The sequence below is a fragment of the Brachyistius frenatus genome, unplaced genomic scaffold (genome assembly GCF_029030835.1).
Source record: "Brachyistius frenatus isolate BFR_SWC_R1_liver_20210118 unplaced genomic scaffold, ASM2903083v1 Contig_6, whole genome shotgun sequence".
NCBI lineage: Eukaryota > Metazoa > Chordata > Actinopteri > Embiotocidae > Brachyistius > Brachyistius frenatus.
In genome coordinates, this window is record NW_027210605.1 from 8296555 (window position 1) to 8324212 (window position 27658).

Consider the following 27658-nt stretch of genomic DNA (forward strand, 5'->3'; position numbering starts at 1 on the left):
GAAATACGATAAACTTTGTTGTATTCTGTTTCCTTAGTTTTGATCCCTAATTTGTAACTCTTGGTTAAAATTTTCTCTGCTAAATAGTTGGGCTAAATATCATTGAGGAAAGGATTCATATATGTAATATGGCTCTTTGCTGGGTGTCGCTATCAGTATGTAAGAGTTGGTTATTTGATCATCTCCCATATATAGTGAGGAGAATTGGGACTCGTGTGGCATTGAATCGTGAATAGAATAGTATAGTAACAATCAGTTTTTTGGTAGAATTAAAATAGTCCAAGCAGCTTTTATGTCAAGTACAGCAACAGGTGAAATTTGGTAGGTGATTGTTGTTAATGTCTTTTGGTGAGTTGCGTTATTTACATTGTCTTTTGATATAGTATAATACAAAGTAAAAGAAATGTTGTAAATCATTTGGTCCAAAGTGATGCATCATCAATGTGTCAGAGCATTTCTAGCATTGAGAATAAAAGGTATTTCACCTTGAAGAAATACTTGTGAAAAGGTGACCTGTGACTGAGCAGGGTCCTTTTGGAAATAAACTTTCTACCTTGCAGATGGCCATTTGAAGAGTCTTTATGTAGGCAGAAAGTGTGACATTGGTGCTTAAATGAGGCTTACATAACTGGCCATAGTGCAAAGGGTTTGAGGAGCCAAGCCCAAAATATGTCATTGACTTGTGCCACACACAACAGGCGATGTCTTTTGCATCACAGTGTGTGTGCTAGTAAATGATTGGTTACAGGAGATCCTCCAATAAATTAATTGTTTCCACTTCATGGTTAAGTATGTGCTACTCTTCCAAATCGAGTGCTGGTACTTGGTTATTACACTTTAATAGCTCGCTTGCCAAACTAACGATATATTACTCCATGTGCTGGCTCAGATCAGAGAAGATGAATTGGCTATTAATTAGAGTTGCACTGAGAGGGCACAGGGGAGAGACTACTCATAGCCTTGCAATCAGTGTCAACGGGGGCCCTTTTCTGACTGGGACAACCGGGGCAGGCCCAGGTCACCGAGTCTTATCGTGAAAACCATTGAATCTGGTGGAAGAAGCAACCTCAAACATGGCCATCTTCTTGTTCAAGTCAAACAAAGGACAAGGGAGTTTAACGTCGAGCAGCTGCAATTTCATTTGATGATTTTAGTCTGGAGTGTGGACAGTGGCAGAGATGTGTGGGAGGTTGTTTGGCTTCATTAGGTTCCTTAACAAAAGCCTCACGTCCGAAGGACTTTGAATTAGAAAGTTATGGAGGAAATATTTGACGGGGAGGGATGATTTGTGGGGAATATTATTGTTTGGCGCACTTTTCTCGTGCAGCCTCTGAATTAGCCCTTTTATCACAATTAATTAAGCTTGCCTATAGGAGATGTTCCATCTTGATCTCATCCACACAGGATAAATAAGTCAAAGCAGCAGGATATATGTCCTTTTATTGGCTGACTTGATCTCGGAGGCATCTGTAGTGTGTGGGGGGGCTGTCTCTGCGGTGCGACTTTGTGGAAGAGTCTTTGCCATCACTCACTTTGAATGCTTGTTTTATGACTCGTTTTGTTAAAAACCTCTTTTTTTAATGCAAGGTATAAGGAGTTATGGCCTGTCCATGCAAATTAGGAAATTTTGACAGTTTGTTATTCATGCCATCGCCTTTTTAAACACTTAAAGGCAATAAATTTCACTGTGACAGGCTGCTCCAAAATTGCCACTAAATATTATTAAATATTTTAACAAGTTCCTTGTAAATATGCCTTAAATGTTTGAACGATGGGCAGGAAGAAAAATGGCTTTGCATCAACTTATTAGAGGCTATAAAAGTGGCAGTGATTTATCATGGATGTGGAGCAACTCGGGCCATCTTTTTTTTTGTTTTGCTTATTCTGTTGGCTTGCTTTGTTCTGATGTGCACATTAAAGAGAGAAACATCATGTTAAAAGCCCGCAGTTTTACCAGTCATCAAAGTGTTAGTTGCAGATATTGTTGTACCTGTAGTCCTTGAAAGACAGTGATGTATGGCCACAGCATTTTATAGTTTTTAAAGCTTCTCATACCCATTTATAGTTTTCCATTTTGTGATATCACTGACTGTAACCGAGTGTGTTGATCAAGAAATCCAGGTGATTTAATTTAACTCAGGCTTGAATTTTTCTTTTAACTCTAATTATTTTCTGTGATTATTCTTGTGACCATTTGAAGGAAGCAAAATTTTTGCAAAATGAAAATTTATCTGTCACAATATCCGTCACATTGTAACGCTCCTGTGCAGTGACACTGTTCATCAGATAAGTGCCGTAGCCCGTCATTCTTCAGTATTTTCCAGTCTCTGCACTGCTTTGTTATTGTCCATGACAATGATGGTGTTGGTTTGATATGAATCGGATCTAAATCGTGTTTGTTGTCTGTTGTTTCACTCCTAGATGTATAGTAATTTTCTCTGGTAATGCTACAGAATGGCTGTAAACTCTCAAATCTCTTTAATTACAAAGTCGAGCTACGAAGAGAAGTGGAACGGCCTAAAAATAGTTTGAGATGTGACACAGTCTTGTGGTTTGTGGTGCACCTTCCCTCGGTTAGGGTTGGGAATTTAACACAAATCGGGGTCATCTAGAGTAACACCACTGCGCTCCAGAGGATTTATGCTTTACACTGGCAGTTCGCAGATTCCTCCATCAGCCACGTTGCAGCCTTCAAATTCAGAAGTCAACTTTTCCCCTTACCAGCCTAGGATTTTGTGACTTAAAAGTGGTTTCTTAATTTATTGTATTTGAATTCTGATTAAGTTCAACTTCATGTTCTTTATTAACTCTTAAGAGAGGAAATTATGTTGGCCAGCGACCACAAAAAAGGAATGAAATCACCACTTGGCACTAAATTACAAGATACAAAAACATTTAATGAAAACGCTGTCATATTCAAAAATGCTGACTGTGCAGTCACAGTATCCCAGTGACTTTATTAGGTAATCTCATTGTTACTTAGATAAAAAAAAAAGCAATCAAAAAGGCCTGGTGCACATTTTTTTAGAATATGCATCTGCTTCAGTAATGCTTTCAGAGTGACAGTTTGCTTGGCATTTGCTTTATTTTGTCACTCCAGTTCTCTGCTTCCTGTCCTCAGTGCACCAGAAATGCACAGCAAGCACAAGTACAAAAAACTGCACAAATGGGCCTTGCCACCAATCAGAGATCTGAAATTTATTTAGGATTTGTTCAATTTTCTATTTCTGCTGTATACTTTATTAAAACTGCAACAATTCTTTTCTGGTATCTGATGGATGGAAGTGTTGAGATCACAAGACGTCGCTCAAGATTTCTAGATATCTCGTCTAATGATTTTGTGTGTTGATGTTTCTTTTTTTATGCTCCTTTTTAGATATTTATGTATTAAGAAGGCAATCGTGGGTCATATAATCCACACACCCTTCACTGTTTTGGTTAGGAGCCACTACAGTATTCAGTAAATCTCAGTGCTGTCTGTGCACATCACTCTTACCGGTTAGTATGACGTGACGGCTGCCATGTCAGCAACATGGCACATCTCTGTTCTCCCTCTCTGGAGCCCTCTGTGAGTTTTCCCTGGGGTTGGCAGAAAACGAGTGCCCCCGTGTCTGAGTGGCTATAACCTTGCCACTAGCTTGTGTGTGCGTGTTTGTGTGTTTTCCAACTCTAAAGACTTGAACAATGATGACTCAAGCCACGCAGAGTACACCTCAGGGAAAATTCAGCGGGAATAAAAATAACAAGTGGATTTTTGACTGCAGTAAGATGTGAGCATGCTGGCACTGGGCTAAAAGCCTGAGCAGATTTTGCCCCCCCAGTTCATTAGATTAGGCTGTCTCATGTTCAGGAAGTGCTGAAAGGCACTGCAGATTGTATCTGCACAAAATCCTGTCCTTACGTCCAGAGACAGTTGCCAGTCCCAGTCTTTGAAATTCCAAAGTAGTTCTCAATTCAGTTAAGGCCTGATACTGTGGTTGTCTCTCTGTGGGCCCCCATGATGAGGGCTCTTATTAGACGGGTTAAGTATGAGGATGCCTGTGTTGGTATTTCTGCGGTTGCTCATCTGCGCACAGCACATGAATTTCTCTAAATTATTTATTTTCCTGACATCACCATATGGTGCTGTAACTTGTTTGTCTTGGAGCATACTGGAGAAATGCAAGACCTAGACGGAATTACTTGTTGTGTGTATACATGGGAGACCCTCTTCAAACAATGCCTGTTTTTTGTTATTTCTTTTGCTGGGTGGGCTCTGTTGATGCAATTCTGTGCAACACGCTACAGCAGTTCTCTTCTCAACTACTTGAGAGCAAGAGATAATAAACATAATTGGGCCAAAATGTGGAGATGTTTCAAAGAGAAGCGCAGAGGCCGCTGCCACTGGTCGACAGTGGATGGGGCAGATGAGAAAGAAGCTGGAAAGGCCCTGGAAAAATTGGGCCCTGATCTTCTCTGAAATGCCACAATTAATTGCTATGCGTTGTCCCCGATGCACGGATGATTAAATGTGCTCCTAAACTGCCCTGATTTGTGGGGGCACCTTGCCGATTTTATTTGCCACTGTTAACATTTTCATTCCTGCATTATGCATGGTGCTGTGGGGCAAGGAAGTGCTGCAAACAAATGGCCTGAGGGATCGGTGTAAACACAGTGTGCCATAAGGGGGAGAAGACTAACAGTTCAGCACAGCCTCCCTCAGCCAGTCTTCACTGACAAACTAGACAGCCCCTCTGCAGCTCGGCTATGCCCCAACAGATCAGTATGGTGTGGTTGTGAATGTGTTACCTCAGACACTCAAACGTGTTGACTGAAATCACCAGATATATATATAAAGAATGAAAGGACAGGGTTGGGATTTGACACAATAGAACATGCTCTTCTGTATCTTTATTAATCAACCATGAATGCATGTCTGATAGAATATTTCTATCGAACTAATTGAATATGATTCCTTCTCCTTTGGCATCTATAGGCTGAGGTCACTTTCACTAGTTAATTCTGACAGCCAAAGCAATGTGGTGCTGGTTCCTTTGTGTTAAGGGATTTTAATTCCTCATTGCAATAATCAGTGACTGATGGAAGCCCTAGTGTTATATGAAGGCGTGCCAAATGACATGTGCTCCCTTTTGAACATGAAACACTATGGAGTAGAAATGTGAATTTTCACATTAGAGGCATATTAACTCTCTGATTAGGATTTACTTGATCTGGGATCTTGGCTGTTAGAAGTGCAACGCTGCACACGAAGCCTGCCTGAGTTGTCAGCTGTCATGGCACTGGCCCAGAGCCTTACACTTGGCAGGTCTCCACCCTCTCACCTCTGGCTGACAATGCAAATACAGGCAAACAAATTGTAGCTGCTGGACAGCTCTGTATATGCCCATGTAATTCCATATGGATAAGAAAACTTGGAGTGTGGTGTAAACTGATCATCAAAATGTTGGTCCTTTTCACAATAGTAGTCTGCTGTTTTGACAGTTCTTTATTTTATGTCATAAACCAGTCCATAGTCTCAAGTTCCTGGCAGTATATGCAGGTTTTTTTTTTTTTTTTTTTTTTTAACCCAGCCTCTTCCCATCAAAATGTAACTAATGCTACAGGAAATGGAAATAGGGCAGATATTGTTTTTTATGGCCTGACCTTTGAGACATTATTATTTTTTTGATGAATAACTGTTTACTCTGAAAGCGGGCATTAAACAAGTTTCCTTAAGTTTTGCAGTCATTGCCCCTGACACAAATGGCAAAACAAAAACATCTCATTCGGTTCACGGGCAAAGTGAAGCCTGCTGTCAGTGGAAATAGAAAGTGTGTTTTAGTGGACTGGAGCGTCGTGTTAAATAGATGGCAAACCAGTTCATTAGGATGCCTTTCAGAGCATGAAAAATGACCTTTTCCCTTGTAATTGTAGTTTGAGTTCATAGATAGTTTACTATAACTGGAGCATACTGTATGTTGACAAGGATCACTGGAAACAATTAGCGGTGCATCTCAGCAGTCAGTCTGCGAGCAGCTCTCTTTCCACTCTATTTCCACCTTCTTGCTCAAATACCAGTCTGATTGGATTACATGTGACAAATACGAAAAATACATAATTGAATTGATCAAGTGCATTGAACCTCACCTTGCACTTTCAGCTGTACCCTCTTATTCTGTTTAGAAGGTTTGTAAATATGTAAAGAAAACATACAAACTCACACATAAAGCAACACATGTATTGGCATACATATATATATATTTTTTTATTATAGTCAGCTGAAGGAGTGAAATTTACTCAATTCTGTTCTTCATTTATGATCTAATATGTCGCTAGTTTCTGAAGACTCAACCAGATTGTGTCTGTAGTGCATTTTAAGTCACGAATGACTGTGTGCTATTGAGAATAGATATTTATATTTATTGCAGTAGTGTGTAGTTTCTTTGTAGTTTAGTGGCAGCTGTAGGGTGTTCTCAAGTATTTCATAATCACCATCTTAATTGCGAGTGACATGATTTTACATTTATCCACCATAGTTTCAATGTTAAAAGTCATTTTATGTGTGTTTTTGGTCATTTATGCTATTACTGTATATTTACAGCGAGCGTATCACTCCTTCGCATGCTCACGTACTTGGTTAAGGTAATCAGTTGCATTGAAAGAGATAGTGTTTAATTTATGTTTGTTTTTTCAGCATGTTCTTCTCAAATTAAAAAAGTCTTAGGGAAGTGCAGTACTTTTATGACAATGTTATTGAAGTAAATATTTACATATTTAGTATTGCCGTGTATGTTGCTATACTGTGCTTAGGTTATAGCTCAGATAAAACATTGAGAGATGTAACCATTTTGGATCGCTTTTCTTCTTTTGAATCTATTTTGCTGTCATCATCAGAAATTTCCCTCCTGCTCTGTGGTGTTTAGATAAAGCAACTGTGGTTGAACAGAGCAAATATTTAAGGTATCTGCAAATGTGATGCACATCTGTCAAACAGCCCAAGGGTGAAAACCAACACATAACAAGGCAACAAATGCTGATCCGGGACTTCTCTGCGGCAAAATAAAATATGGCTCAAGTTTTCATTAAGGTGCTATTGATTAGCTTTTCCTGGCAATGAATTATGGACGACATTAAATAAAAGGGAAAATATTTTTATGACTTTGCTTAAGCCATGCCAGATTCCCCCTTAGCCTCTTGTATGCTCGCCCTGACAGGCATTTTGTTTTCTCTCAAATTCTTGTGGCTTTTGTGAGATATAGACCCAGTAAAAAAAAAAAGTTATTTTACCTTGATAACTTTTTCCATCTTAGATATGTGTAAAACAATTAGGAATACAGACTGCAAAGACAATTTGAAATTGTCACTTTTAAATCTCAAAAGATATAACTTAGATTTTCAGACCCTCCTGTTGTAATTTGACCAGATTTATAATGTCAAAAATTACGTTCGAAAGTGCTCAAAACAATCGAGTGTTGCTGAAATCCCTTTATATGCTCAATATATTACAAGCACTCATATAGATGTCTATATTGCATCTTACTCTTTGTTATTCTCCGAAGGTTCAAAGTTTCTCTCTGTACGTGGACATATTTATTGCTCGGGTAAAGACTTTGTCTATTTGGATTACTTCCAAAAAGATATTCTTGGAACGATATCTTGAAATATAAAATTTCCTCTCCTTGCATCAATTAAATAAATCAACTCTGATTATCAAAAATATATATTTAGAGGTTTCTCCAAGAAAAAAAAAATCCCCTTGTGTTAAAATGTCTTCATTCATTATTCATGGATCAATTGAATATGCAAATAATTACTGCTTAAATCTCCACCCACCCCTCCACCGCTTGCCTGCTGCAAGTGAACAGCATTGGTTCCTTATTGGCAGTCTCAATCAGTGCTTTGGATACTGTCAAAATGTTACCGCAGTTACAAAACAGAAATGCTCAGTCATGTTGTTGACTGCTTATTTCACTTATGATATGTCTTCCAGCATACTATACTATGTATCACTGGAATGTACCGACTGTTGCTGTTGTTGAACACTTTTATTAGAATAATTACTTCTCTCTACAGTAAATAATAGTTCAACCTGTCTGCCCTGTTTTGTGTTCTTCAACCTGTTTTATGTCTCCACATCTAAATTGTCTGTTTTCTTAAGTAGGAGTTAAGTTGCAGGGGTAGTTTTCTCAACTAGATCATATTTATTTTCTTCTGCCAGGTTTTATCCTGAGTTATGTCTCATTAAGCACAGTGTACTGAATACTAATATACAAAGTTGTACATTTGTTATTGTAAAATTTGTAAAATGACCAGGCTATTTTAGATTTCAGTTATTGTGTATTTAGAAGCCCAAGAGGATACAGTAGATTTGCCCTTAGTAATTTGAAATCTGATATTATTTATATTTATATATTATTTCCAAAGCAATAGTGCTACTTGGCTAAATAACGCACAATTTAACACACAATTTGGCCAAAAGGTTTGCTGACACTAGCTTCGCAGAATAAGACCTTTCATCCAGAATGGAAAATGAAATAGTCTTTTTTGAGGCATGTCTGAAAATGAGCATTCCAAGCATACTGTATGCTTAGTTTTAGGAGACATACAAAAATATGTCCCTGGCATTTGCGTCATTGAAAACATTGTTTTTAGAGATGTGCAGCCACACCTACAGGTTATTATCATACATATTATCATAGAGTATGAACTCTTATGTAAGTGTTCTCTTTACCTTGATATTGTTGTGTTCATGAGTAAATGTGGATTTCAGAAACTCATGAAAGGCATAAAGTTGTCTTGCTTGTCAAGTGACAGAAAAAACCCACAATACAGTTGCCTGAGTACAATTTTAAGAGTGCATACAGGTTTAATATCCTTACATAGTTAGGTTGACGACATTTTCTTTTTCATAGATCACAGAAAGGAAAGCTGCCAACAGCCTTCAGGGCTGTATATGGTCCTTCAGTTTGTTACCTTAGCATCTTTTAATGTGGTGATATGGAAAGTTTCACCTTCCCTTTACAAGCCATACATCAATCTACTGTACAAGATCCATTATTGTTGAAACATTTTAGAAAATGACATGAAAATGGGAAAATTTATATATAATGACGATCGACACAAAATGTCTGGCACTGTCTGAGGTTAGATACAAATTTACCAACAGCACATGTACAGTATATTGGTCTAATCCTTATTTCAGCTTGATTCAAGACACTTGAAGCCCAGTACTGAGTCACTGAACACATTTTTCATGAATGCATTGTTACTACATGAAAGAGTGGTAGAGTAAGTGCTAACTAATTTCAATAATATGTTTTTTAAACAGATGACTGTTTAGTTGTTTCTTACAGTTTGCAAAGTAAAATGCTTTCAGTTCTAATTTTGGTAGTTTAACTTGCCACATAATGACAATCAAGAAATGACAAGTCTGGAATAAAGCTGCAATGCGTAGTTAATAGAAAATCTTTTCAATGTGACAGTGCTTTATAAAAGATCGCCATGACTGCTAGCTGCTGTTCAGTGTTCAGACTGCAGACACTTAGTGCACCAGGTGTTTTGCCCAAGATTTTTCCACAAGACAAATGGAAAAGTGCCATATCCTTTAAACGTCACATTAATATGTCTTATAAGACTCACCACAACTGTGCTCAATTTTATTACAGTTTCTTGTCTTTGTCAGGCATAGCTTCCAGTTTACGTTTTCAGGTAATTATAGCGTTGTGCACACCAGAGTGGCACAAATTAGCACTTTGGGGGAAGAATCAGTTGGCTTGATGCCCATCATTGCCTGCATGGCCTGGACATGATAAACACATAAGCACAAATGCTTGTAAAAGGCATCCAAGGTGTGAATCAACATTTTAATGGAGTTTTTCATGAAAACTACGACAGTTTTGTAGCTGCATCTCCTCGGATTTTTATACACTAACGGTGGGTAATAGTGTGCTTTTATGACGAGTGAACCCTGAAGAGTTATCTGTAAAAACATGCCGTTATGGAGGCAATTCAAAGATCTTAACCAGAGAAACAAAAACAAAACTCTTTGTGTCAAGCAGCTTTTCAAGTAGTATAGCTATTTTTATATTTCCTGGCTTTAAATGAATACACTGGAAAAAAACAAAACAAGACTGCATTAAATGATGTAGTGAGAAGACACCTTCTGAAAAGCAGAGTCAGGGCCAAGTCTTTAGACATTGCCTGTGCATGTGCTTAATGTATGAGGTTTGATGTGGTCTGAGGAGTTTTTCCTCACATGTCTTGAAAGAGAACTCATGGCTGTACTGTATACTGTATGCAATCCCTCCTTATTACATGTGGAATTTCTTCCCAGATGATTGAAGTATCAGCATATTGCTGCCATATTCCCTTCCACAACAGCCCCGAGTTTTATTAATTTGCAGAATGAAGGGGGCAGATGAGAGGCTATCAAAGTCACTTAGATTTGTTTAATCTCTGAAGCACTGCCATTCACAAAGTTTTCTGGAACAAGAAAGAGCGGTTTATAGTTCTCACTGAAAAGCTGCGTTGAAAGACAACGAAAGCTGTATCAGACATGTTTATCCGGTGTGTATGTACTGTCTGTATGCAGTAATCAATATGTGCCAAGAAATACTGTATGTGCTATGTTTACAGTTTGATCATGTGGAGGAAAAATAACAATAAGTAATCTCATGTCATTTAGCTGTTCTATGCAAAGTTAATGTAATCCTCTAATGTTTAGTATAACGCATCAATCATGCAAAAATCTATTGTTGCATTAGCCTTGAAAGAACAATAATAATAAAAATGCTATAATGGTTTTAGCTTCCTTTCCATAAATCATACTCGCAGGCTGGGGAGGGGGCATCTTAACTTGCCATTTCAGCTCATCTGAGCAGTTGAAGGGATGCTGAATACTGATAGGATATTGAACAATAACCAGAGCTGCAGTTGGTCACTTTCAACCTGAAGTGGTTTGAAATACTGCGTGACACAGTCAGTGGCTGCTTCTAACTGAAGTTGACCCAACACCCTCTACAGTGACATAAAGCAGTTTTCTGTTCGATAGCCACTCAACAAGGGACCGTAAATCAACTGTAAATGCATAAAAACAGTGCAGAGCAGAAGATTTATGGTACCACTGCAAATCCTTTTAAACAAATATTAAAATAAGACCCAAATCAGCCGGAACGTCTTTTAACGGGTCATGCTCACGTCAGTTCTGAGTTGAGCCGCGGTAGTTGACAGGATGTTGGAATTTACATCGATAATAATATTTGATTAATAACGCAGCGCTCACTCTCAAGACAGGTTGTGCTCTAAGTGTGTGTCCATGATGTATGAACAAAATGCAAAACGAATCAGCACATGATTGGAGCACAATGTTCTTTCCGATGGTTAAACAGCACATTAAGATACATATATGAATGTAAAGTGCAACAGTTAAGCAAATCTCCTGTTCAGTAATGCATCATTATACAAACAGTCGTGAGGCAAAACACGTACGTATAGCTAGAATTGCTGAAGAGCACAGCCTTCAGATTTGATAAGTGGTAGTGCATGTGGTTTCAACCTGGGACCTTTACAAGTGCTTGTCAGAGTAGTGCTCAGAGTATTGCCTGAAGAGGCTTTTCGATTTCACAGAGAATACACTCTTCCCAGGAAGTGGGTGGAGAAGATAATTCTCGAAAAGAGGAAAACAAAAAAAAGAAGAGGGAACTAGAGAATTAATAAACCTTTTTAGTCAGCATAATCATTCATTTTGAACTTAAACTGAACAGAGCAACAAAACAAATCATTTTTGGGAAAAGAATACATGTATTTTAATGCCCTCAAGCAAAACTAATTAAAGACGACACCTCATTTACATAAATAAGCATTATAATTTGCATGCATGCACAAGGGAATAGAGTCAGAAAAGAAAGCAATATTTTGCAGTCTGCTAATTTCATTTTATTCAGGATTTAAGCTTAATAAAGATTCATTTTGGAGGGGAAAGGAAAATAATCAAAGGGGAAATTTGAACTATCTCCAAAGATGCAGCAGCCTTCTATTCAAAGGGCTCCTTCCGAGTCACCAGATGACTCCTAATCTGGAGTGGCACTTCCTGGCCGGGTTCCAACACCAACTCCTTGAAAGGTAAAAAAAAAATTTAGAGCCCAATTTATTAGTATGCAGTTCTGGCTTCGGGTAGAGAATTAATGGCGGTGACTGATAATGACTGTAATCGTGGCACAAATGGGGTGTTGAAATAGCAAACAACGGGCACAAGGCATGTAATGGGGATTTTATTAATTACCCAAGGTCCCTAGCATGAGCAGTCGCCAGGATTTACTGTGACCATGCCAGCCGGTCGAGAAGGGGTCGGCCAGTCTAATCTGACAATGAAAGGGTCACTACAGAGACTGCAGTGTGGGCTAAAGGGAGTAACGTGGCATGCTGCTGCACTTGCCTTAAAACGACTTCATCACAATATGAGGCTCAGTAGTATTGAAAATATGCAAGGAGTTGTATTTATTTGTCATATTCATTGGTGTTTGGATCACATTGAGTACTTTTCAGTGTCTGGTTACAAAGGACTGAACTAAAAAAAAAAAAAAATTGCAATTTTGCTCACTCAGCATGTGTTTAGTCAAATAAGAAAACATGAAAAGAGCAGAACCAGTTCAGAGAAATGGTCTTCTTTCTTAGAGTGTTTCAATAAAGTTATATTGTAAATGCATTCACCTACAGTACAGTGAAATAAGCTCAGTCTATATCTTTGTTGACTAAAAGAAATCAACATATGGTCGCACTTGTCAGGTAGGATAGCCCATTCACACATCAGCTCATCAACAAGAGAGGATTGATTAAAAGTCCCTTTTATTACTCACTGCATCCTTAATGGACGCTAGACTTTAAAAATGGAAGAAACAATTAGAGTTTTACTGCTTTGTGGGCACTACTGATTTATATAAATCACTGCACGGGTGTAAATTTTCCAATAAAAGACTGTACCACTCCTAGCATACATAATCAACATGTCCATTCTTGGTACACACTCTAGACTCGCACAATCTCTGTAAATTGGTAGGACTCAACAGTCACACCAATTGAAGCTCACTCAATTAGTAGATTGGGTGTACTTGATGGAATTTCTGAACTGTTTCTATATGCTCTACCACTACTAATCATACTCAGTGCTGTAGGCCCAAAGAAGTATATAACCAAGCCAAACAAACATCGCTACGACTCCCTACAGTGTATTTCAATGCTGCGTAAAGATGAAATTGCTTGTGTTCATTTCATATGAACCCTGGAGTGATTCCCCCACATATGTTAAGTGAACATCCATACAGCCAAGCTCCTGCCAAACAATTTCAATCAATGATGTTTAAACCTTCACCTTTAGGTAAATTTTTCTGTGTCTAGTTGTACAGACAGTTTTTAAATCTGGTGTCTGGTGAGACATTCCCACGCTGGCCGGATGAAAGCACACTGGGCATACTCTGTGAGCACCAGAGACATCTGCTGGCTGAGCTGGCTAACTTCCATTTTAGCCCTATGCTACCTTAAATACGGATAAAATAATTCAACGGTGCGGCTATTACAGCCCGACTGTGTTCGATCATTTCGAAGCAGTTGTGACACTTAAGACAGTTTATCCATTTTACAGCCGCAACAGTAGGGACGGCGTAGGCAACTTGGAGCCTATGATGCAAGCACGTGTCCGCATTGTTTTTGTAATTATTCTCACTGGCAGAAGGGGGAGATTAAAGTTCCACACTGCAGGTTTAAGTTAATGTAGTTGTCTTGGGCGGTGTGCTCACTATAATATCCCCCACTGTGACGTAAAACAGGTGAAGCCAATGCTGTGCAAGGGACAATATAAAAATGCCTCTCCTTCTTGTGTAGTAAAAAAACCTCTTGTGCTTGTATTCATGTCACAGACAATATACCGTAATGATGAAAAGTTTTCACAGACGAAAAAAGATTTTAAAACAGCTTTTAAAATACAAACTAATGCTTCATCTTAGCCTGCTTGTCTGCTATCTGCACCCAGTGCAGTTATGTTGAGAGCCAGTGATTTGCCAATGTAAGCCTAAATACTGTATTTTATTCTAATCAGAACAATAAGCAGAGTGAAAAAAATGCTAAGAAAATGGTGTTTGATAATGGAAAGCCAATCAATAGAAGACAGATCTACTCCTTACATTCACAGTAATTTATGAATATACCATCCTAATCCTGCTGTTATTTAAATAACAAACATTAAAACAGCCACTGTAAAAGATTGAAATTGTTAACTGGGTGAATGAGAAAACGTGGTTCACATTTTTACATTGAAAATATGTCTTAGCTGCATTTATAGATAGGCTGATTGTGGCGAATGAGAGGTTAAAATTGCTCTCCAGACAGCTACATATTGAGGGGAAAATTACTGATTTTTCTAATCAAAGTCTGTACGAATATCAAGGAGAATGTATGGAATAGAAAGACATGATATTTCTGATGGTGCTGCATTGCTAAATTGCTTTTGTAATTCCTTCAGTCTGCAGTGCCTTTTAAAACTTTGGAAGTCAAATTTCAACACAGTGCTGTGAACAGCCGAAAGGCAACAGGCCAAATCGCTGTCAGGGCAGTCAGAGTGAAACTTAAACTAATAATGTGATTTACTTATGTAGATCTAATAGAGACAAATTTTTACAGATTTTTACAAAATGCCCCGAGAGTATAGAAAGAAAAGTCTTGGCCACATTCTTAATTTCCTCCTCCATGACAGATACAGAGACACACAACCTGAAACTCGGTATCTTAATTATTAAAATTATTATTTTAGAGAATTAAAACCAACACTGATTGGAACACTTTGGAATAAATCATAAAAGCATGAATGAAACTGAGGTCTGGAGTTGTTACGTGAGCAGTAGAGTAAGTGCACAACGTATTAACCATGAAAACACACATGCTGGACATAACACTTTAAATACAGAATGTGAACAGTAAATTACATCAGTATTCAGCAAATAAGATTTGTTTTAGAGCTGGCTTGTTTTCTGCCAGCAAACACTAAATAAATGTAAGATTATGAACTCGCATGCCTTTTTGCTCAAGTCACATTGCGTGACAAAGGTGTGTATATATTTTACAGTATATTTATCTCATACCTACGCCCAAGAGCAACTGATGGTAACATAACCTCAGAAAATCTCACCATTCAGGTTCAGATTTTCTCTTTATGTCTCATGCACTTGCTTTCATGGTATGAGCAGTTTTGTAGAGTGCTCAAAACCTTGTTTTTTTGTTTGTTCTCTTTAGTAAACTCAAACTCAGTTTTCATATATTATTTTTTACAATAACTTGAGCACCCCTTTGCTTACTGATTGTCCATCTTTGAAATCATAAATTCCAATTTGCAGACTCCCATAAAAGACACAGACAGAAGAGGCGATGTATCAAACACAAACATTTTATCCTCGCTCTACGCTTATAACATTTAATTTGCAACAAAACAAGCGCTGTTTAACAGTGACAGAAAAACTTTCAACATTTGTGTTTCACAATGAGAGGAATTCTTTTAATGAAACTGTTCATCATCTTATGAACAGTAATGAAACATCACCTGGTCGGATCAAACAGTTTCACAGCTGCTAACAGTCACTGAACAGTTAACACACTTCAGATCCTGCGATTGCTGTTTTATCACCAAAATCAAAATATGTGCTTTTTCAGAAACCTTCCCTCATTCACATGTTCTGACAGGGTTTTCACAAGTGGCTTGGCTCGAGGTTGGGTTTTAGTATTACCGTGTACTTAAGTATACTATGTTGTTATTTAAACATTGTTTTTAAGGGATGGCAGAAAATGTTCACATTATAAAAACAACTGTTACACTTATAGGGAAAAACAATACTCTGCAAAAGATACAAATATAAGAGAAGTTTTTTTTATGGAACAATCTCCTTCCACTTTACTTACTTTTTCGTATCAGTGGTTCTTGTAAATAGTAATGTTTTCCACCAAATATATTTACAGTAAGAGTCCCATCTATATTATATCTTTTAGAGTTATTGGTACATACATCCTGTGAATGCTTTGTATCTTTGCCCACTCATTGTGTATTCCAGGAAGAGTCATCACTGCAATGGAAAATACCAGTCTGAGGCAAATACCACAAAGTGCGTAGCCCATTTACTTGTGAAATACCATTCTTCCTGCTGCTTTTTGTTAGTGTTTTTACCTCAAGTACCTGCTGCATGGGTGTGTGCATTTTTTTCCCAGATTATGTCATGTGTGAAAAATGTCCTGAAAAACAGCCCTGCCATAACCTGTTTTTATGTAATGATGTAGATGTATATATATAAAAAAAAAAAAAAAAAAAAACGGCTCCATCTTTAACCACACATGATGCATGTTTCTTTCTGGCTTTGTTTGTTTTCGCTCCTCCTCTTGTCCTTCCTCTGAGGTGAAAGGGAGAGACTTTGAAACTAAAGTTGGCAACATTCCTTGGCAGTGACACACGCACAAGTATCACCTTATTGCTCACTTTTTTGAGCACATGAAAAACACAAAGAGCTGAACCAGATGTTCAGGTTCTGATCTGAAAACAAGCTGCTTTTATAGTGAGAGAAATGTAAACACACTGGCACAAAAAAAAAAAAGTATCACCAGTTGCTAAATGTTAATTTTTTGGGGGCAAATTGAAGTTTTTATCTATTTAATCTTGTACATCTTGGCTGATTTAAAATTCCTTCTGTTGACAGAGATTTATTTCTGAAATTATCTTTCCGGCAATGTGTATTCAGAACAACACACAAGGAAGGTTAAGTATTTGCGTTGTATTATCTTTAACAGACCAGAAAACAGATATGTCTTGATTATTACTAGAACCCACTGAACATGAGAACATGTTTCCCACCAGTCGGAAGTAGCACTGCTGTGGATGTTGAGGAGGAGATCCCTCTGTGTTACAGAGGTGTCTCAGACAGGCGTGTTGCCTCACCTGGTCCTGTGTTTACCTCAGATGGTAGGATTAGGAGGCAGCCATGTGGAAGATACGACTCTAATCCATCGTGCCTTTACTTGGCACTCAGACACGGTCCTCTGCAACACTTCCGCTCTCCTAAAGTTAAGCGCAACGCCCTGAAGGAATGTGGGAAATATCAACAGGATTCTGAGAGTCTCGCGAGTGTGATATAGCAATATTTTGACAGCCACGTGGGGTGTAGTTGTCCTGGTGGAGGATGGTAGAGGAAGTGGGTTGTTTGAGGATCAGTGAAAAGATGCGCTGATGATAGTAGTGATCGTCTAAGAGTTTATCTCCAGCAGTCATCAACAAATGCATCTAATAAGTGAGGTCTAGACTTGTGCCTGGCCTCTGCTAAACATACTCTCCTTTTCCTTGTTGTTTTATAACTTTGTAAATATTTCAAACAGTCTTCCACAGTTGCACATAATCTGATATGTTGTAAAAAAAAAAAAAACAAGTGTTTTTCAAATTAAAAGTACATCAGTTCATATTTTTGTTACATGAAATATAATGCCTTTTTAATTTTTCCTAAATTGATTAACCACTGAATGCAAACTCCTAATTTACCACAAGCAAGACTTGCCTTAATTACTTACATAAAATTGCATGAATTTTGATACAATAATGCACCCCAGCATTTTATACTGTATATTTACAGTACTGACTACCTTCCTACGTGTCTGACTGTCCCTTTCTTCTCGATCTTGGAAAACCAAGAATTCTATTGATGAAATTTTCTAAATATGTTTGGTTTTAATGTTGAGTAGGTTTTAATTGAAACAGTGAGGTATTTAAGGCAGCTTCCCATTTGTTGAAAAAAATGCAACCAACACATATGAAATCGTAAATGCAGTTCTTAAAGGCTGACATACTGGCCTATGATAGCTTTGTTTAATATCAGATTAGGTTTCTCACAGGACAAGGGGCATACTCGGTTCTATAAATTATATTGTATTCACTTTTTGGGGGGGACTGTGCTACTGTGAGCGTTTACAGCCTTATCTTATGTGTTTTTGGTCAAAGGACTCGCCCTTGATATCGTAACCACATCACCATCTCTTTCACAAACGGTAGAAAGCAAAACTCTTATTTATCCAATGTGCTGATAATTAAGCTGTTCTCATTAGTGACATAATTGGAAATGTAATTAGCAATAGTAATAATTATTGCATTTAATACATTTTCTCTTTAGTTATCAGGCTCATTCAAACTGGTAATTAGCAGTCATGAGAATTTCATGCTTTTGTCCTGATTCATTTCGGTCACCAATTATTTCCATTGTATCTCACATCAATAAATCATTACCATATTCATTTTGATTTTTCAGTAGACATCAAACTTTACTCTTTCACTTTTTAGGAGTAGAAAAGAAATCTACTGATCTGACTTTTTCTATCTGCAGTGTTTGAATTTGCTGTGTTCAGGATTTAGGAGGATCTACTGGTAGAAATGGAATACTTTTTAATTGGTGTGTAATTGCCTCAAACGAAGAATCATTGAGTTTTTGTTAGCTTAGAATGAGCGCTTTTTATCTACGTAGGGAGCGGGTCCTCTTTCATGGAGTGCACCATGTTGCACCGCCATGTGTCTACAGTAGCCCAGAAGAGACAAACCAAATACGTAGTGCAGAGAGATCCTTTTGCCTTTTTTGCAAGTTTGAAGGCCACATTGCGCTCTGCAACACGCTTGGAAGGAGAGATGAGGCGAGAGGTATTCAGTTGAATGGAATCTGAAACCTCACCACTAGATGCCACTAAATCCTGTGCACTACTCCTTTAACTTCACTTGTCAACAAGCAACAAAAATAATAGGGTTTACAAAATGTCCTTTTAATGTTCACAAACATATAATCCTCCCACAGTGCCTTTTTAAAAAAGATGTGTGTAATTTGTTTGACCATCACAGAACAAGCCCGTCCCCCTTCTTTTCTTTCCGTAAGCGACTGCAACCAGCTTCTCCCTGTAATACAGTGACAATCTCGAAGATCTCCGTTTTTTTTGGTGTTTTTTTTTGGCAGCACTTATAAGTAAGTGATAATTGCTAACAGTGTTGCCTGGGTGATGTGCGTTAGCTTGCATTTGTCACACAAATGAGTTGAAGAATTAGCCTGTTGCGTTAGCTCCGCCCATCCTCTCTGGAGTTACAACCATTGCTGGTTGATAGAAAACGCATCACTAACTGTGCACGGCTTGTGATTTTTCCCAAAAACGTCGCCCAAGAACCGAAATTGTTCCATTTCATCATGCTGCAAATACAAGTGCTTTCATCAGTGGACCACAGGCTCAGTCACCATTGTGTTCCCCCATTTGGCAATAGATAGTGACTTCACAGACATATATTTCAATGAAACTATCTGAGATTATTACTTTCACCTTTTACATCAGTGTTTTCACAGAGCGATTTCTCTACTACAGTGAAAAATTCATCACAAGATCAAAAGCTGTATTTTTATGTTCACTTTAACACTATACAGTTACAGATAGTACAAGAAGCGTTGCCCTTTTTGTTTGGCATAAAAACTAAATTCAGTGTGCATATTATTGTTCCATGTGTGCACTCGTTCGGCCTTGATTTGAGTGACTTTGTGGGACCGCTCTGAAGATTTGTACCTTTACATTGAAATTTTTATCTGTTACATTAGTAATGGAATCTTTGGTGCGATCTGGTCAAATGCCTTAAATCTCATTTCAAAGAAACTGCATGTGATGGTAAGCAGCGGTTTTATGTTTATCTACAGAAATCAGATGGCAGTAGTGTGAGCATCGGGCAGAGGCGATAACTCCTCAGCGGTTCAACTTCAGCACAGATTGTTCAACAAGAAGGTGAGTCTTGAACTTGGTTCTCATGGCACTTTGCAAACTAATATTTATGGTAAATTTAAAAATAGATGTATTTAGTTGCACATATTTGTAAAACAATACATTTCAAATTGGGGCTGGATTGGTTTCATGTCACTGAGACATCAACCTTAGCAATTTGTAATTGAACTCTACAAAAAAAACATTCACACGTTTGTCATTAATTTTTTTGTTTGTTTTATTCCGTGGGAAACAAATTATTGGATAATTGACTCCACTCACAAAACACAGAATATGTCATGCAATGTGCAGTTATTGGTGTCTCTGCTCCATGTTGAAGTTGCACCTCTGTTTCTTGGAGCAACTTAATTGTCTCAAACATGAACGCAAGCGGCACGCTCGAGTCATGATACCCCAAGGCATAGATTAATTAAGCTATGAAAACCCATGAGCAGAGAGCATTCAGCAGGTGCCTGTTTGCCTTGGTATGGGACTTGTTTTTGGCAGTGGTGCAGCGGCTCATTATAAATCTATAATTAAGTTACAATTTTATTTGCTTTTTTAAAGCATATTGTCATAGGGGATCGAGATGGCTTCAACTCTGTTACTGCTAAGTGCACTCTTGGCTATATCGCTTTTGTATCCTCTATTCTTCCTAAGGAACTATACTTTGAAAAATATGTGGATTAGAGGCTGAGAGTGATACTGTGTGTGCCACTCACTGATTGGTATCCTGTGCCTCCTACAGGTGTTCATGTTTTTAACTATTGAGGTGTATATCGTGATTCTTAAAATCTCTTGATTTGCTCCTAATCCAAAATAAGATGATTTGCCCGCCCCCCTTCCTCCTTCCCTCTGTATCTCAGCACAAAAACAAACATGGCTCTCTCCTGCTGGCTGAAGGGATGGTCCTCAGAACCCCCACAGTTCAGCTCATCCCATGTTGGGTTGTGTTGGCAGCGCTAAGTGAATGCGATGAAGCGGCTCTCTCAGGCCAACATCTGTTATTCGGAGTCACCTGCCAGCAAAGAGGGAGGGTGAGATGCACCGCAGGGGCCTGAAGGAGGGATGAGCAGGGCTGTGTTAGAGAATCCCCGTGTCTGCAGGGTGGTCAGACTGAATGAGAGTCACCACCACAGCGGTGATGTTTGCCAAGAGCTTGCTCGAGCTAACAATGTAGCCTGTGGAGGGGCAGACTAGGCAGGAAATTGAGGTTAACAACATTGTTACATATTAAACAGTACTTGGCTGCGTGTATAGGATGTGAAAAAGTAAATCCTTGAATAGTCAAACACGCTATTTAGAAATGAGATTTGTAAAACGATCACAATATTTGTGGTTATTTGTAGATATGCTGTTTTAAAAAATGAGCTCATAATTTAGATTGTTCAGTGCTGCAGTGCACACAGTGTTGAGTTTTTAGCTTTAAGATCTTTGGTTTATTTAATTATAACTAATTATTATCTCCATGAAACAATCTGCAATTGGTCAAATTAACAGTAAATAGAAAAGTTACAAATTATGGCTCATATTTGAAGTACCTCTGATTGGTCCCAGTAGAGTACTGAAACTTGTTTAATTTAAACAATACACTTGAGTCTGAATAATAATAATAATAATAATAATAATAATAATAATAATAATAATACATTTCCAAACTCTCTTCAACTGAAGTGACTAGTCAGCAATTGTGATGACTATGAGTGCTTTCACAGGTGGTAATTGTACTTTACAGTACAGGTCTCCGCTCTAGTTTTCACAGCTCAATCCTTACTCGTGAATCTCGCCGCTTTCCTTTACTCTTTCCCCCACTGTGCTTTTCCCAGGGGAGAGACGCCTTCTACGTGTTGTAATAAGGGTAGCTGATATAATGAAGGTCATTGTAATCAGAGCTAATGTGCCAAGGAGTCAAGACACTGTAGCTTTATTTGCCAGCAAGGCCCGGCATTTGGTACCCATGGGGATCAGGCTGATAGTGTTATCTTTGCTAACCTGACTCTAATACAGGCCTTGCTCCGCTGTTTATGTCAGTGTCGGAGCTGAACTTTTCCCAGTGATCCCCTCCATGTGTGGATGGGCATGGATTGGGCTCTACTCTGCTCCATCCTGGTTAAATCCCATCCCAAGGTGTCTGGCTTCTCTCAGTTCATATACTGCATTTAGAGAGCAGTGCTTCCTCTCTCTCACTGTCTGACTTGGAAAACAGACTGGGCTCACACAGGCTTTTGTGGAATGTACTTGACATGGAAACATTACATTTGTGCCTGCTGAGGACCGGCTCGTAAGAGATGACCTCTAAATCTAATCCTGTCCCTCAGGAAATGCAAATGTCCTCAGCTCAAATTTGATTTGTTTTTGTCTGTGCAGGACACGGCAGTTTGTTTACAACTGTTATCCAACACAGTGTAGAAAATAGAATTACCCTCTCGCTGTTCAAGTTGCAGTTTACATCCATATCTGATGCCACAGTGCAGCTGACCTTTGACCCTTTTGCTATAACATAATCACCCCTGAAAAATGTAGTCCGATGAGACATTTCTGTGAACTTGTGTCCTTGTTAACATAAAATGATTGAGCTATTGCCACAAACATGTTTTTTAAGGACAAAGTGACCTTTGACCTTTTAGCACCAAAATGTAGTGAGTCCAAGTGAACGTTTGTACCAGATTTGAAAAAAAATCCCTCTATGCCTTCCTGAGATCTCATATTCAGAAGAATGGGATGACGTGAGCTCCCAATGACCTTGACTTTTGGCTTAATGATTTGGGAACAGGTGAACGTTTTTGTCAAAGTTGAAGAAATTCCCTCTAGATGTTCCTGATATACACATTCACGAGCATCGCACTGACGGGACAGACAATCGGACAAAAACATAATGCCCTTGGCCACAGCGTTTGCTGGCACAGAGACAAAGACCTTGTTCACCTTAGTGTTGAAATATTCTAGTCTTGTATACATTTCCCCTAAATGTTACCATTGAAATTCAGTTTTCTTAGCTAATCAATCGGCAATGCTTAGATATCCAACAGACCAAGTTTGATTTGATAATTTGTAAAATTGTTTGATAAAATTGTTAAACGTGTTTGGATATGAACACACGGCTATTGTCAAAAGTTGAAATGTCAGTTCTGCAGTTTCACAACATTTTTCCTCCTTGGTCTGATGTCGGATATGTGACTGGATATTTCTCAGGAAACCCACAGTCCGTAAAATCATAAACAAAACCCATCTGAATTGGGGATCCTCCTCAGAGCTCGAAGGTTGATTTCCATTTCTCTTATTTTTTTTTTTATCTTTGCCTTTTAAATTTGGTGCTTTTTGTAAGAAACATCAAAGACCTTTTTTCCTATTCATCGGAGCACCTCCAGGAAAAAAAAGGCTATCCATATCTAACCCCATGCAAGTCCCCTGATCCCATCATTCAAACTTCCAAGCCGCTCTTTGTGGCTTCCTGGAGGACCACGGTGAAATGATCTCTTTTGTTTCGCATCATTAGTTCCATCTGTTGTGCGAGCAGGCCTGTCTGTTCCGGAGCATGGCAACGTGATGGTCGCCAGGGGCGATTGGAGACTCGTCCCGGTGGCTTGTGGCTCAACCTCCGCCACCACCATTGCCTCGTCCGTGATCCCCATGACACTATCACGCTCGCTTGACTGTTTTTACTTATTTATTCATACATTTGGGGAAATATAAGCCCAGGTGTTCTTCGAAAGCTTGGATACTTTTAATTTAGTTGCTTTCTGGGGGAATTAATTTATTGTTGTGCTGTTACATTTAACTTTATGCAGCAACGTTGATACTCTATAGTGGAAGCGCACACTTTGGTTGTGACAGTAAAGCAATATATACTTTGCTAACAACAGTTAGAAAATCTCTTTAAAGTCATTGTATGCAATTAAATACAAATCACCCAACTTATCAGTCTCACATGTCCACCCTGTTTCCAAAACAAGCTTTAATAGGTCAGATTTGTGTGCTTATTTTCCTGCTCGGGAGTAAATGATGCTCCAAACAGATGTAGCATTTTCTCACAACAAGGAAATATTTTATTCATGATTTACATGAATGATAAATCTTCAGAAAGTCTTAGCGCTGATGGGCATACACAATTTAACATCTGTCTTCCTCAGAATAATTAATCGCATACCAGAACACTTGGGACTCAGTGTTGGATTTTTCCTCCCACTTTACTTGGTCTAATTACTTCTTTAAAAGCAACGCATTCTCCAAAGAAGACTGGAATGATAAACATAGCAGCCATACGCGCCGTAAAAGAACAATTCCGGGAAGATACAGGGAAATCTTGCTCTTCTAAGGACTGTTTTTTAAACTCTCCATACCTAAGACAGGGAAATGTGGCCATACCGTCTAAATTACAATTCGTAATTCTCAAATGAATATTTCCATAATGTCTCCCAAGTGAATTGCTCATATCACCCTAGTGTGAATGTACAGCGCAAGGGCATCTGTGTGCATGTCAATGCAGAGATCACCAGATAATTTTCTCTGAAGATGGAGCCATCAAAGGTCATGGCCATCCAAATGACCTAACCTTGCAATGTAACACCTGGGTGTAAAAGTGGACTCATCCTATCTACTAGGATGGGTGTAATGTACCTCTAATGTATAAAGTGCGGAAATAAAATAAGAGTTATAGGTTGGTGCGCGAGCTTCAGTGTGGGCTAGAGAATACAGTAACTCTATAGGCTGATATAGCTGTGTTGGTATCACCCGAGGTGACAGGCTATTGCCAAAGTGCTGTATTTGTTGGAACCGTTATGAAATAAAGTCTGAGAAAAAGGGCAATATTCAGTTTGAATTGATTCCTGGAAAACTCCAGAAGTGAATATGCTTTCATTCTGATAGTATTACTATGGACAAAATGTGTTGTGTCAGTTTCACCTCGCCATTACTTTGCTCCATTAAGCCAAAACCAACTGATTTTATTTTTGCCCAGTCTATTTTCTGTGATAAAATGAAAATCTGAAAGCTTTATTAAGTCTGAGTGACACCTAAAGCTGAGAGCCAACAGGAAAATAAGTCATGTGGGATCTAGTTTCAGTTCATTTTTGCTCAATTCCCATCTCCTGATCAAATACTGCACTTTCCAGTAGGGCCTTAATGGGAGTGTCAAGTTCACGAAGGCCCTCTCTCTTCCTCTGACTCCATTACCTGATAACAGCACTGGTTTTGGCACTTATTTGCACAGTGCAGTTAAGATTGGCTTGTGCCTTGCACATTGTAGCAGGTTGTAATTGAAGCTGTTTTGACACCATTTTATTAATTTTTTACAAATTTTCCCTGCATATATTTCCAAGTTACCATGGCCACTAACCCATCTCACTTTCTTTTAAGTACTCTGACTACTTGCTCTGCTCTTTTTTAGTGAAGCTTTTGAATGCTGCTCCTCTTTAAGCCAAACAAACATGACCACTGATGTCTTGGGTTCAGGGCCTTTCAAACAACCTTTCAATAAAACAAGCTCAGCTGTGAGACATACAGGATCTCTCATGCTGGGCAGCCCCGCTGAAAATACCCTCCCTCCTGTTTCAAAGCCATCAGCTTTTGGTTCCCCCAGGAGAGCCAGCATTATCCTGCAGGGTTTATTTAAACTTGTTGGGAAGGTCTTGCCTTTTTTCATACAGTAGATTATGTGACATTTAGGAGAACCCCACCACATATGAAACAGATTTTATTCAGCTTATTGATCCAAATTTGAGGACTATAGGCGCCAATTTCCTGTGAAAGGTAAATGGTGGCAGATTTTTGATGTGAGTCGGGTGGCGCTGGGTGTGCCACGCCTACAGCTCATCTGCCTGTGGCATGAGCATAGGATGATGGATGCTGAGATGCCTGGGAAGCATGCTGTGCTTGCCAGACTTTTAGCACTTTGTGAGTGACAGTAACCCGAAAGGTGAGAGGAGGAGCAAGAAGGGAAGGAAGGAGAACGACAAATGAGGACAGATGACAAAGGCATCCTTTACAGTTCAATGCTGCGGTTCCTGACTTGTTTTTGTTGACCTTTTCTCTTCTTTCCCATATCTATCTACAGTAGAAGATATGCCACTTAAATAAATGTCATTTGACCATCATGGTTTTCAGTGTCACACGTTGACATGTGGTATTTTGATAGAATTCAATCATTTGCGTGGATAAGAGTATCCGCTCTGGCTGCAATGTTGCATTACCTTATATAAAATACATTGAGCTGTATTTTACTCAATGTAGGCACTTGCATTGCATCCTTTTTTTAATCACTCCTCCTTAACTGCCTCTTAAATCACCAAACTGGTCAGTCTCAGTGTGTTACTTTTTTGTACCATCTTAGGAGGACAACTATTCTTTGGCTGAGACATTATTGGACCATTAAACCACCGCCCCTCCCACTCTATGGCACTTTCAGTTCTGTATAAAGGCATCGGGAATTACTTCCGCGGGGTGGGGGTTGCAAAAAGACTGCAGGAAAGGCTACTTATTCTCTTAATGATGTCTTGTCCTTTTAAAAGTCGTCTTCTTCGTTCACAAATGGATGACTACGGCAGAGGAGCACCCCAGGGACTGAGGTCATCCCAACCTCCTTGTCCCAGCACAGGAAGTTACTTTCTTTGAAATGAGGCAGGACAGTTTGTGTTAAAAAATGAATTTGTTGACTTCGGGTGTAGGGAGTGTCGTGCCACATACCACATAGTAATTATTGCGGTGGTGGATTAGTTGGCAGGTATTTATGATTAGGTTGCTGCCCACTAATAGCTATAAACATAATATGTATGTTTTTGAATCAGTATGTTAAATGTCAAAGCCCAATCTTTAAAGCCCGTTCCTTGTAAATAGCTGTGTTGATTGATTTCATACATTACAACTCGGCACTGTTAGTTTCATTAAATTATTATCAATACAGTGTCATTGAATTGTGAAAGAAGTTAGGATTTTTTCTAATGGGAGTGTACGAAAAGATAATCCATCCACTGGAAAGCTCGGCCATTAAACTATCAACACCCATTCATTATGGTTAGTGTCATTGTTGCAAATTGTGGTCAAACAAATTAAAAACATTTTTTTTTACTCATTTAATATATAATACTTCATATGCAAATTTCAAAACGTTTGTATTTTTTGACTTCAGTGAATCAGTTTTTTACAAAAAAAATATCTATGAACAAATGACTATCTGTACTCATTATTTTATTTAACTGGAACATTTGAAAGGCTGAATGTTTGAAGGGATTACTTGATCTTTTATATATTCTAAACTACTTTTTTTTTCTTGGGCGTTTGTTTTTGAAATATACTTTTCCTATTTGAAGGGGGTGTTATTTAATTCTGATTGTACTTGTCTGTAACATTGGAAAATTATATGAAATTATTAAAAATAGAAGTAAATTTCTGTGACTTTTCCAAGTAAACTGAATATGCTTGAAAGGACCCCGTGAATCCAGGAATCGAAGTGCTGGCACAGAGGTTTAAATTAACACGGTAGATTTACTGTATATGGCAGTTTTTCTTTTTCAATCCAAGAACCTTTGGGCCGCTTACACGCTCACATCAAGCGGGTGAGGTGTAGTCAGTGATATACATGACATGCGTCTCTAAGGACCCTCTGATTTGTATAATATCCTTCAGACAAGGTCATAGCGGTGCCTACATCTTTGAAGATAGAGGAAAGAGAACATGTTCCCCCTTCATTGTGCCTGTGGAATAGAACAAACGTGAGATCACGGTGTCGAGGGGCTTCCACTCTTCAAAGTTGATATGAATCAGACATGAAACGATTTAGATAAAGTGATAGTTATCTTGATTCCTGGCGCCGTCCGTTGAATAGACAGTGTAACGCACAGGGAAGCTGAATAGCCGTGTTTTAGTGTGAAATCCTGGGGAAACGTATCCATCTGGT

General features: G+C 38.6%; 1 protein-coding gene across 1 annotated transcript in view; it reads left to right on the forward strand.

The window, feature by feature from the left end:
* The window catches only part of casz1 (castor zinc finger 1), a 167454-nt gene that overhangs the window by 10813 nt on the left and 128983 nt on the right, over positions 1-27658 (forward strand). The window contains exon 3 of the mRNA XM_069689034.1: positions 19707-19791. The gene's annotated coding sequence lies outside the window, so the exon portion shown is untranslated. The remainder of the gene's footprint in view (positions 1-19706; positions 19792-27658) is intronic.